The following is a 13,635-nucleotide window of genomic DNA, read 5'->3' as shown; positions in this document are numbered from 1 at the left end:
GCGATCTAGGATTTCTTGGAAGTCTTAACAAAATTCAAACCATAATGTGCTCAGAGTTCTAGGACTGTGTGTGTTTTTGTGTCTGTGTATTATTTTGTTCTTTTGTGTGTGTGTGTGTATATCAGACTATATTTCTATGTTGGTATTTTATGTGTTTCTGTGTATTTGGATAGTAGTATGCAGGCTTGTGTAAATCTGTTTATATATCTGTGTGTGTGTGTGTGTGTGTGTGTGTGTGTGTGATTGCGTGTGTGTGTGTGTTGTGTTTCACAGAGAGTTTTGCATATGTGTGTATGTTTCTGGTTACATGTGTCAGTGTGTTTGTGTTTTTTGATTGGGAATGTATATGTGTGCATTTCTTTGTGTAGTTTTGTGAGTTTTGTTTATTGTTTTTGCAAGTATATCCATGTGCATGAATGTGCAAGCATACAAGGATCTTTGTCCAGACTGTTGTGAGTGAATAATAAAATGAGACGAATGCATAAAATGATAACAGATTATGTGGGATACGTATTCTTGGAGACAGACACCATATTCCTTCTCTTAGAGTGTCACTGTCTCTTGGAAGCTTCAGTCATTGAGACTGATCTCTTCAAACTATCCTCTCTAAGAAATGTGTTTGTAAATGTTGTGGGCAGAGAAGGCCTCCAATGCAAAAGAAAAAAAGAGACACATGCACACCAGAACTGCTTATAACAGAGGTTTATTTAGTCAGAAGGCATAACAAAAATAATCATACAGGGAACCAAACCCTGATCATTGACTTGCATTGCTGATTGTAGTAAAGGAAAATAAAAAATGAATACTTAATTATTACATTAGTTATCTTCGCCATAGTGGTAGGATGTTAGAAATCGATGATTTGTGTTAATTGACGAGGCTCAAAATAAGATGATAGACACACTTTATGTACCAGTTTAAGCTGCAGTATGATGGAAGTAAATATTACTTAGAAAGTCAGAAAAAGGAACTTCTAATTCAGTGCTGACAGTGGACCTGCACATAAATATATCTGGATTATTATATACTGGAGCACAATAATGATGTAAATGAAGCCTGCACCCTCAATCCACTCGTTGGAACCTTGAACACAGGTGTGTCTTTTGGGATATTATGTTCAGCTTCATTCAGTACATGTATAAACCATTACAACCATAAACATTTGAAATAAGTGAATGCAATGTCTTAGAACCAAATATTGACTGCTCTGGTGGTTGAAGCAGTACCAATTCTTCAAGGTATAAATCATTGCCAGACATCTGAACTGTCCCATTAGTTCTGAAAGTGTGGCACAATGCAGTGGGCCAATACTTGTCATGAAAGTGGGTTGAGCCCTACAAATATCTCAGGTGCAGCAGCGATAACCAGAGGCCAGTCGGTGAATGAAATAGTTTGATTTTTACAGGAGTTCAGACAGTGATATTTGGAATACAGATACCTAACTTCCTATTCTCAATGTGGTAATCTCCTGTGTTCTGGAGAAAACAGATATTGCTGCAGCTTGACACCCAATGGAAAGATAAGAGTTTGCCATTTGCAAGACGCAGACACAGCCAAAAACAGGAGCTGGTGTAGTACTCAACCTCAAGGCCAGGCTTGGGGCAGCAGTGGTGGAAGCATTGTTGTCTGCAGACAGACACTAGTAAACCCTCGGCAGGAAGTGACCTGTCTCAGTAGGACATTTCCTACAGATGTGAAAGGAGCAGCAGACCTAAACATTGACAATCACACTACAGCTTTGAGACTGCCTTTATGCAGGTTACACTCATTCCTTGGTGCCTCTGTGACATCTGGGGTCTGTCAGATTATGGCACTAGCTCTCCACTTTGAGGAAACATGATGACAGTGAGTATCAAGTCCAAATATGGCATTGATTGTGATTCTGGTGAGGTTAAATGTATGGCCATCCCACCAAAGAAGGAATACCCTTGATGGCTAGGAACAAGGGATGGGCACATAGCAACAGTCTCCTGACTAAGGCTGATTTTTGAAGCAATGTCTGGTACAAGGCACCTATAAATGAAAGGATCCCTCTCAGGCATCTCACTTTAAAGGAAAATACAGTCCCTGAAAAAAGAGCAAACCAATGTCAAGGCATGTGCGCTAAGGTGAAGATAGTGTGGTTCCCACTGCGATCAGGCTACGGGAAGGCTCTGCACATCAATAGTGGTTTCTGTACCAGATTCACATCGGTATGTTCCGGTTTCGATACGAGTTGTACCGCCCTGGACGATTTTCAGCTCAACCGGCACTGCGATTGTAACCTCTTTGCACATGAAACTGACAGTCACATTCGACCGTGGTGGAGCCTTCACCGGCATGCTCAACTCTGTCTTTTTCTTCATGGTGGATGACTCAGTCTGCCCTTTCTTCACTGTGAAGGTGTTGGACAGCTCTGTATTAATATCGACCACTCCTTTTAAGGTAAATGAGGCACCCACCGTGAGTGTTGTCGAATTGCTGAATTCAAAGCTATGGGAGACAAATTTTTCAAACTCTTTGGAAGAAGTAGCAGTGAACTGCTGCTCAACGCTTGATTGGTTTTTGTAATGATACTGATCTATCTGAACATTCCTTTCACTCTCTACCCTTTTCTTGTCCCACAGAATCGTGGCTGTCACAGAGGACTTTCCACCGCGCAGAGGATACACATGGGAGACTTGATCATTGAAACCAATAGTACAGTAATTCGCCAAATATTCACCAGCCCTGGCTATAATGCACCTTCCACCTCTATTTATATGCTCGTACAGGGCCCAAGCTCCACTCTGGACTCTGTGGGAGGAGATATTATCATGCATGCCTCCAAACGCTAGATTGGACTCCGCAGTCAGCACTAGCGCCTTACCCCCTCCATTGATATGCTCATAGACTGTGATCTGTGGATTGCTCAGGTCATCAGTGATCAGCCTAAGAGAAGATGCCCCATCATTCATGCTAACCTGTGCATATTCTCCCTCCTCTAGGGGTACGGCTTGTCCCTGATAGTGCAGATGCTCGTATAGGACCCACGGCTGGCCGACAATCTTCACCGATGAGATGCAGTCATTGAAGTTTTCATTCACCAGATTTGGAACATCTGAAGTAAATGTCTTATAGATTCCTTTGAAGTTAGCATGTTCATAGACAGTGATTGTGTTCATGGTCGTAAGCTTCAAAATTTCAAACGTGTGCTCTTCTTTGACCCTGTAACGAGGAACAAAAGAAACACAGTAGAGAAAGATCAAGTAAGGTTTTGCGCAAATTCACAGCACTGATTCTTCTTCATGCAAAGAAAAGATATTATCACCGAAATTGTTACATTCTGAGCCTGTGTTTTGAAAATGGCTTTCCAAACTAAGAGCTTTGTTTACCAATACTTTAGAGGTACCACAGATAAAGCAGTTTGCTCTGGCACATTTTTAGAGTTTATCACCATCGATCCTCATGACGAGCTGAGCTCATCATGAGGCACGGCACTCCGGTGCTCATGATGAGCTCAGCTCGTCATGAGCCGTGGAAAGCTCACACGTGGGGATAATTCCCCTGCTGTGCTGAGCGTTCCACGGGAACGGGTGCACCTCTGACGAGCTGAGCTCGTCATGAGCACCCGAGCGCCGTGCCTCATGACGAATTGAGCTCTTCATGAGCATGGGGCGCTGTGCGTGCCCGCCCCCCAGCACAGAGGGGGAATTACCCCCCGCTGCGAAGGGGTTATTAATCTTGTAGCTAGCTCATACATAAGGGTGTGAGTAAAACACCTGATGAACCAGAAACATTGTCCTGTTCCACTTTAACAGCATAGATGTTGACTCTTACTCATGATTGAAACAGAGTAGAGGTCCAAATCAATTCCCTCTGCAGTAAATCTACTTATACAAGTTACACAAAAGAAAATCATTTTAAATAAAAATGCTATATGTTTCTCTTTTTCCTCACTTAACACAGCATTAACTGTGAACTAACTGTGCAGAACAAACGTAGGGAGAAAAGTATGTGAGATGGAAAGTGGACACATTTTTCACTTTGAAAAACTAGTAAGTCAATCTTGGGTTGGCAAAGAATATTTGCAAATAAATGTAAGTATAATAGTAGGCAGCCCCAAGGCACATGCAGAGCAGAATCTAGCCAAAGCAAAGGTAAAACCTGATTCAGGTATTTTAGCCAAATTTTACCTGATGTTCAGTCTAAGAAAAATATGTTTTCAAAACTGGGGAGATTCCAGACGTCATTGGCACACTAATTTCCCGTAGGATGTGTAGGATCAGATGTCACTCTTGCTGTATCACTGTGCCATCCTTCTCCTAATTTAATCAGGTCTGACTGTCTCCTAATATGTTTTTCAGCTCAGGAGTCTTGTGACCTGCTTTTCTGACATTTTTACTAAATATTTTGATATTGTGTTCCTATGCAGAGTACTTGACTCTGTATGGATGAAGTTTCACCCTAAGTGGTTACCTTACACAGAGAGAGAATACCATTCTCTCTGCCAGGCCATCATAGAACTGTAGCCAATGGCAACCAAATACTTCATTGGGTTTCAGAATGATCTCTCTGTAACTTAATTTGAAGGATGACCTTGAGGAGCACAGACACCTGGAACAATATCTCACATACTCCCATACTATTGCTATTTTTGTTATACTAGTGTGCCTTGTGGGCTGATTGTAGTTAGTGTTATTGCACAGCTATAATACATTGGCTTTAACAATTGCTTTTTACCATTAGTGGATTACACCTATGCTCTTCTTGAATGCAGGAAGCTTGACCTTACACTTTGTTGCACATACACTACAACTGGGTGGATCTCACAGATGCTAATTGGTGGCTTGGAGGAGCTGCACCTTTCCATGGGTTGCACTGAAAATGCACCTGGCTGGTATCCAGTAACACTTAATAACTAGTGGATTTGGAGATATGTGCCTTCTAGTTTGTTGTGTCTGAGGGTCTGATTACAAGTTTGGTGGTTCTGGAGTGGGCTGCCACACCACCGACCCGCTCTAGGACCGTCCGCCTGCCAGATTATGAGTTTTTCGTGGTCTGGCAGGGGCATGGCGGTACTTTTCGAAGGCACCTACGTATGCCTTAGAAAAGGTACTGCCACAGGACCGCCACAGCATGTTACGGCACGGCATGGACTGTGAAGTCCATGCTGTGCTGGAACCGGGGGTGCATGCATACAGAGAGGCCCATGCATAGGGCACGGGAAGCCCAGTAGGACCCCCTTTGTTTAATGACTGCCAATAGTATGGAGGAAGAACCTCAGTGACAATGCTGGCTGTCCTGAAACACGTAATATGCATGGTGGTGCCGCAGCAGCACATATTATGAGCCCCCAACCGCCAGGGGCCCACCAGGGATCATGGTTCCCTGGCAGTTGTGACAGTGCTATGACAGTCCGACTGCTAAAGTTGTAATACAGCGGTTGACCCGCCTATGTGATAGTGGCTGAAAACCACCACCGTGCCCCAGCGAGTCTAGTGGTTCTCGGACTGCCAGACTCATATTTAGGCCCTAAGTCTCCCATTCTGTATAGACTATTGTTAGCTTGCAGTTTGGGAAAATTGCTCCTTTTGAGCGTTGCACCTGCACCACTACTAGATCACCTCATCAGCTATGACTAGCTAGTGATTTTGGGAACCTGGACCATCTAATCTGCATTGTCACTCTGCAGGAAACCATCTCAAATTTTCAAAATGTTGCTGCCTGGGATCTCACTTTTCATAGTGGTAATTTCCTTACAACCATGCTTCTTCTTGTAATGTTCCCTCCTCTCATTCTATTCTACATCTTCACGTCATGCTTTGCACTATTCCTTTCTGGCAACAAGTTAACTCTCATTTACCCCAACCCTCCTTACCTTACAAGTAACCCTCTTCACTCATTACTACTTCCTGGATCTCCTTACTCCTCTCACGCTCTCCTCTCTTCTCAACTGCCCAGTCCTTTTCTCCCCCTGACCAACTCAAGATCATTCTTCTAATGCACTTGCCTCCTCTCGCGAAAGATTTTCTCCCACACTCTCGATACACCTTCTTGCAACTTGCCTTACTCCTCCCTCAACCCTGCACCAGTCTAGAAACACTACCCAAAAGAAGTGGATTGTTCTCCACTTCACACCAGTTTAGATTTTCTCTTCATCACTGACAAATATTAGGGTGATTGCATTTTTCCTGCCTTTCATGAGTTTTACTCTTCAGTCATACAGTTCTCATATGAAAGTGACCTTCTATGAAGCCAAGCAGAAAAGTTGTAGTCCTCCTTAAGAAGTCTTTATCCACCTCCAGCTACTTGGAGTATTCATCAAAAGAATGCAAAGCTTTACTCATCAAATGTCTACCTTCTCCAACCAGTGATTTTTTATTTCTATTGAGTTACACACTGCCTCTGAACAATTCAGCCTTCTTTGGCACCATTGCAGATGTCACCACTTTTACATCCGGAAAACTAGAATATCTGGTTTGACAAACAATACTGTACCCACATCAGATGATGATTATGAACTTACCTTGGACAAAATCCACCTGATCTTTAATGTTACTCACATAAAGCTGTTAACATCCCAGCCAAAATCTTTGTTCCACTGGGACACATCACCATCATAGCAAATCGTACCATCACCTTAAGTGACAACCACAGCCTTCACTGTAAATACAAATTGTGTTCTATGCCTATCGTTTCACACAAGTAGTGATTGGCTGAACCTCACCTGACTTCAGTCAGAGCCAATGAATTTGATGAACTTTGCTAAGCCTGGTTCACCGGAAGAAAATCCTCCTCTCTGCCTCTTCTGCCTTCCCTGTGAGAGTCATTATCAAGAAACTCATCTGGCAGGATCTTCAGTGATCACAGGGCCTACTACATTAAAGTGACTAGTTTCTGGCCAATTTCTAGTGTATCTTTCATGGTAAGCTCATCAAAGCTTCTGTTGTCCCCTTTGAACCCATCTTATACTCCATAAGTGAACACCACTGTAAACACAAATGGAGTGCTTCTGCTTCTTCTGCTGGCTTCTCTTCAGTATTTAACATGGTACCACACACCCTCCTTCATGCACTGTCTGACCTCCACATTTATGATATCATCCTAGACAGCATTCCTTCATACCTCACCAAAAGGTACATCATCATCAACACATGTGCAATCACAAATCTCCAGTCATAAGAGCTCCACATTAGTGCGTGTGGCCAGAAGCATCTTCTTCATGTCTCAGTGTTTTTCCCCGTTGATCTTCATTCTTCCAATTAAAATTCACTTATCGTCTCCGACAAGGAGTCATTAGTTGTGAAAAGTTTACAATTAATGAACCATTATATTTGTTAACAATATTTAGACATTGATATTTATTTCAAGACATATATGTTTTTATTTATAATCTGACATACAACCCATCATTTGAATGTCACCAGCATGGTTTTTGAAACTGATTCTTAGGTTAAACAGTAGCTGGTGGAGAGTCTGAAAGTGGTTTTTGAAGAGGGTTGGGCACAGGCATGATCCTGGAAGCACCAGAATTGGACCTTTACAAGTTTAGATGATTCCTTTCCCACTCCAACTACAACCTTACATTCAGGGAGGAAAGACATCAACCAATTTAGCTACACTACTACTGACACCCAGCAATCCTCACCAGTCTATCTGACATCATGAGATTGACAAGCAAGTCACAAATCCTCTTAAAAATCCAGCAATATTAAGGATGCGCTATCTCAGGAATCAACATGGTTTAAAGCAGAAGAGTGGACATAAATGAAAGCAGTCCTTGTAAAAGCTTTGGAACCTGGAACGTGGCTAGCATTCCCGCCGATGTATGTTAGCATGATAACTGACCTATGGTGTCTGACCTGCACTATGAGGTGCTTTCAATGTAAGATTCTAAGGTTGTCTGGTGGGTGCTGCAGTATTTAAGAAACTAGGAAATATATGGTTGAGAGGGCAGATCCTGGGAACTGATGGCACAGATTCATAGCCTTTAACTTACACTGCAGTTCTGCCAGCTACATCTCAATAAACCAGGCCATCAGACAAACCCAGAGCATGGGGTACAGTCAGGAACCATCTCAACCTGGGTCGTCTGGGTCTGGTAGTGCCAGGCATCCAGCCTAATGTGCATAAATGGCATCAGCAGTGCAGTGTTAGAGTGTAATCCATTTCTAATAGTGAGTTCATTAACAATGTGAAGCTAAGCTTTGCCCCTGAAGGGCTGCCCACACATGGAAAAAAAGCAACAAATCATGCAACTGGAAAACAAACAAAATAACCATCCTTTGACAATCAATTCATAAAATAAAATAATTATTTCAGTACAACAACATTATCTCAGTTGAGATCGGGAAGATTGAACAACACTTTCTCTCAAGTCTCACCAGAGCTGGTCCTCTAGTGAGACTTAGGCAGTCAGCATGGAAGCCATGGCCCTTTTAGTTATCAACCCTCCCTGAGTATTTGCTTTCTAAAAGGGAACCTATGACATGAGGACCTAAAGCTATCACACTTACCTCTCCACAAGATGGTTTGCAAATGACTTAAGTGGCTTCCAGAGGACTCCTGGTGGCTCTTACACCGGACAGGTGACAATGATGGCTGGATCTATAAGGAGAAGAAAAACAATGTAAACAATTTAAAATGTTAAAATAGTACATGGATGTCCCATATATTAAATCAACAGTCCTGAGGAAGAAGGCCTCAGGTCCTGCTGCCAGTTTTAGAATGTTCATGAGGGAAACAGAAGGTTTTTTACTGCATTGAGACTAGTGTAAATGGCATTAAATGCAATAGAAGTAACTATGTCACATTCATTTGGCCAAACATTTCCGAAAAAATTGAGACATTGCAAATTTGTTTTGTTGTACAGAGAGTGCTCAAGTCTTATGTCAAGATCAGTAGTGAACAGCAAAGTGATGGTGGGATGCTTGAATTAATTATAAAAACTTGTAATGATTCTGGCAATATGCATTCCATCAGTTTGTGCACAATATGCTACCTCAGTCTAGACCAACCCACATGCAAATCTGCCTTCATCCCATTCTAGTAAGAACAGTTCAACCTGAACTGCCAAGCCATGTCCTCTCAAAATGAAAACAAAAGCAAGTCAAGGTTGGTTTCAACCTAGTTGGTTCTCTTCAGTGAGATACAGCTTGCTTCCAGTAGCAGAGTGAGTTTGGGACACACGTTTGGGCATTCTTATTGCACTTTGGGCCTGGTTATGAGAGGCAACGAATCATATGTGTGTAAATCAGTGTATAGAAAATGTTACATAAAGCAAAGGAGACAACAAGTTGTCTTCCATACAGATAAGCACTTTTTAAAAGTGGTTGGTCTGAAGAGAAAAAAATCCAGGATTCAGAACATCACACAGAGGTTAAGATGACTTTAATAACAAGAATGTATTTCTACCCTAACAAAACCTTTTTTAGCAACATCAGGATAATGAAAGACTGGGAAAAATATAACTTTCTAACCTGTACCAGGCAATTTGCATTCAGCTCTTTGATGGCAGTTCACAGCTCAATGTGCTAGAATACAATTGTAACTTATGAACTGCAGAGTAACAAAAAAATCTCTGTAACAAAAGCTTTAAACTATTGAGCTATGCACATAAAATGCTCTTCCTTGATATGCATGGTACATGTTTTTTTGCAGCAGGCACATTAACCCTGTGTGCTACCTTAGATGAGTCCTCCCATCTCTCTCTAGCAGGTATGTTAATCACCAGAATCATCTTGACAGTTTCTATTGTTGCCTGACAATTGCAGGTTATAGAAGGAACTTTTCAGTGTGTTAAAACCTCTGCGCTGCTGCAAAACCGGTCCTTACTAACAAAACCAGTTGCCTACCCTTTCAGTCTCCTGGGGAAATGCCTGATGCCCAGTATTGCCAGTCCAGCCTTGGGTGAGATCACAATCCCACAACAGAAGCAAACAAACAGGAGCCTAACACTTGCCCAACTGTCCAGTTATACAATTTTACCCCAAATTTCCCAAAAGTTACGGAATGGATTCACACCATAGCCTCTCTGTTCCTTCCAACACATCTCATACGATGAATTTATGGACCTGGTCAAGCAAGCAGGCCTGCCAGCAGCCCTTCTGACCCGTGTCCCCCACAAACTTTCAAGACAATTCTTTTAACAACCTCTGATGCCACTCCAGTAAGAAGAATCATCAATGATTCCTTAACTACCGGAATATTTCCAAAAAAACTCAAAAAGTCACACATACGCCCTTTACTGAAGAAAACAAACTTGGACCCGCTGAACCTTGACAACTACAGACCCATTAAAAATGGACTTTTCCTGGGCAAACTTATAGAAAGAGCAGCGTTTGCCCAAATGTCACAATTCATTGAAGACAATGACATACTTTCAGACTTCCAAACAGGATTCCATCCGGGAAGAGGCACTGAATCTGACCTCCTTGCCATCTGGGATGACCTGAAGAATACAGTAGACCGCAACGGGGTTGCTGCGCTACTCTTCTTGGACCTCTCACCTGCCTTTGACACAGTTGACCATGACACTCTGAAACAAAGTCTCTATGAAGCCGGCATTGAGGGAACTGTCCAGACTGGATCGCGTCCTACCTTCAAAACAGAACTAATGTTATCCATACCCCACCTTTCTCCTCCAAACCATACTCCACAAAAGCAGGGTCCATCAAGGCTCTATCATGCCGCCCATGCTTTTCAACATCTACTTGAAGTCATTACCGGTACTGATCAATAAATTTCACCTCACGTGCTATAACTATGCAGATGACAAGCAAATACTCCTGGAACTGGAATACCCCAAATACATTGGAAAAGCTCCAATTTTCAGTTGTCTCAGAGTCGTGGATCAGTGGATGACTTGGAGCCATCTCAAATTGAATGCTTCCAAAACGGAAATACTCACATGTGGCGATTTGGAAACATTATGACCTGCTTGCTCCCTGGCCTGATGAACTGGGATCACCGCCTAAAGTATCGAAGGAAGTAAGAAACCTCGGAATAACCACGGACTCCCAGCTATCGATGAATGCCCAAGTCGACAAAGTAGCAAGATCAAGCTTTGTCACTATAAAAATGCGGCAAAATATTTTTCTTCATGTGGGATTTCCACACAAGGTCCAAGCTACCATCTCCCTTGTTCTGTCCAAACTCGATTACGCCAATAGCCACTACCATGGATCACTTTTAACGACCATGAAAAGACTACACCAGATTCAGAACTCGGCTGCCAGACTACTCATGCATATCAAACCACAAGACCACATCTCACCTGCCTTGAGGGCCCTGTGTTGGTCACCAGTTGCCAGAAGATCCACGTTCAAGCTACTTTGTATCACCCAAAAAGCAATACATGGAATGGGACCACTCTTCATCAGGAATAAAATCACCAAACACATTCAACAAAGGAACCTCCGCTCTAAAGGGGCATCTCGCCTCAAAATTCCAAGATACAAGAAAAAAACGATGGGTGGCACATCCTTCTCTGTTCAAGTACCCAAACTATGAAACTCTTTTTTTTTTCCCCAACATAAGAACCGCTGACAACCACCTTATCTTCAGAAAACTACTCAAGAATGAGCTCTTCCCCACATAAGCACCATACGGAAACAGAAATTCACAGCATATCCCGCTGGATATAAGCAAATATTTTCACTATAGATATGTACCTATCTTTGTGTATTGCTTTGTATAAACATTTAGAATGATTATGTTGTAAAAAAAAGAAATCATCTTTGATCTACATGTACTGTTCTTGCTTCCATTGTGCATCTATGTACCTTCCATGTACTTGGATCTGTGTGTTTGTTATTTTTCTCCTAAAAAAAGCATATCCAATGCATTACCCTATTTCTCATTCTGTACCACTATCAATATCTTTAATCTACATATACTTACCTCCTGTATACATCTATATCCTTTCAATGTACTTATGGATCTATATATTTATCACTTTCTTCTAATTTCGAATTTTCAATGCACTACCCTATTTCTCAGCCTATACTTCTCTCAATATATCTTCTGGCCCAACTTTTTGACTCATCTCAAACTTCTTTCTACAACTCTTTCCAATGCGCTACCCTATCTCACACCCTATACATCTATCAATATATCCTCTACATCCACTCTCATTCATCCCAACCCCCATACCGCTACTATGATCCCCAAAATAACCCTTTCTAGACTATCACCTACTCTACCCCTCCTTGCATCATCTGACACCTCTTTTTACTATACCAGTTCCGCAAAACAAATTACTTCATATTTCACTATACTAATTTTCAACACTAATCCTGGACGGGTTCCGGAGAAGCGATTCCACACCCATCAGGAGTAACAGGTGCTATATGAATGCAAACCTTTCTTCCCCTTCCATCCTTCCGCTATCCTTCTCACTCCAAATAACTGGCTAATACCCACCACTCAAATTACTTTCATATTTCACCATACGAATTCAACACTAATCCTTTATGGGTTTCCAGAGTAACGTGCTACTTGCCCAAAACAAAAAACAAAAAAGCGCTTCAAAACCTCATCAGGGGTAACAAGCGCTACATAAAAACAAACCTTTTTTTCTCTTCTATCCTTCTGCTATGTTTCCGAATCCATATAACTGGCTAACCTATCCACCACTTAACATTTCTTTCATGTGTCACTATACTAATGCAACACTAATCCTCTATGGGTCCCGGAGTAGAGTGCTACCCACTGAAAAAGCGCTTTGACACCTTGTCAGGGGTAGTAAGCGCTATATAAATGCAATTACAATACAATACAATTACAATATCACTAAAAGCACAATCTAGATTCCTGACAAATTTGGTGTAATTTTGTTCATCAGCATTTGCTGTACCCGTTGTCTAAAGAAGCCTATGGGAAATGCAAGGGGATTTTCAGACACCCCTTACAGATCATCCGAAACTTTCCAGGAAAGAGTTGAGGTGAGTGAACTATTATTAATACAAATGTTTCTTTTACGTTATACACATTTTTTATTACCGTGAAAATGAATAAATAAGTATAAAATGTTCCAAAAAAAATTCATGTAAAATGAAAAGATAACATTTATACATAATAAAACCATAGGAAATATAAACAAGTCAATAGGAAAAAATAGAATAATTAACATAGACAGTAAATGAAATATTACAAAATGTAAAACGCCAAAAAACACTTTTACAAAAAATACTATAAACATTAAAATACATTAAAAAAATAATAAAAAACATGTAATATAAAATATTAAAAAGTAATGCTCTAAAATATATTTTTGCAATATTATGAAATCCACGGAAATCTAAGAATATTAAATAAGCTATTCCCATTATTTATGCAACAGAAGGAAAAGTGCTGGAATTAGGACGTGTTAGATTTACTATTTCTGCTCCACTCAATGCAACAGCAGAGAAAGGATTGAACTTCAAAAGGGTTATATTTACTATTCCTACTACAAACAATGCAACAGTAGGGAAAATGTTAAACTGCAAAGCAGTTAATTTCACTATTCCTACTGCAGTCTGAACAAAAGTAGGGGGAGTACTTCACTGCAAAAAAATTACATATACAAGTAACACTATGAATGTAGAAAAAATATTAAACCCAATATAAAAATTACCAATTAATATGAAAATACATATCTGCAAAACAAAAAAACAATGAATTTACATAATT

At 41.0% G+C, this 13,635-nt stretch overlaps 1 pseudogene across 1 annotated transcript in view; it reads right to left on the bottom strand.

Moving 5' to 3' along the window:
- Positions 1-687: 687 nt before the first annotated feature.
- LOC144768061 (epidermal differentiation-specific protein pseudogene) overlaps positions 688-13,635 on the bottom strand; it is a 29,532-nt pseudogene continuing 16,584 nt past the window's right edge. The window contains exons 3-4 of the transcript XR_013598459.1: positions 8,478-8,568; positions 688-3,186 (exon numbers count right to left, since the gene is read on the bottom strand). The product of XR_013598459.1 is annotated as an epidermal differentiation-specific protein pseudogene (transcript). The remainder of the gene's footprint in view (positions 3,187-8,477; positions 8,569-13,635) is intronic.

This window comes from Lissotriton helveticus, chromosome 7 (genome assembly GCF_964261635.1).
Source record: "Lissotriton helveticus chromosome 7, aLisHel1.1, whole genome shotgun sequence".
NCBI lineage: Eukaryota > Metazoa > Chordata > Amphibia > Caudata > Salamandridae > Lissotriton > Lissotriton helveticus.
The sequence above is the reverse complement of the archived record's forward strand: the minus strand, read 5'-3'. Positions and strand labels throughout refer to the sequence as shown.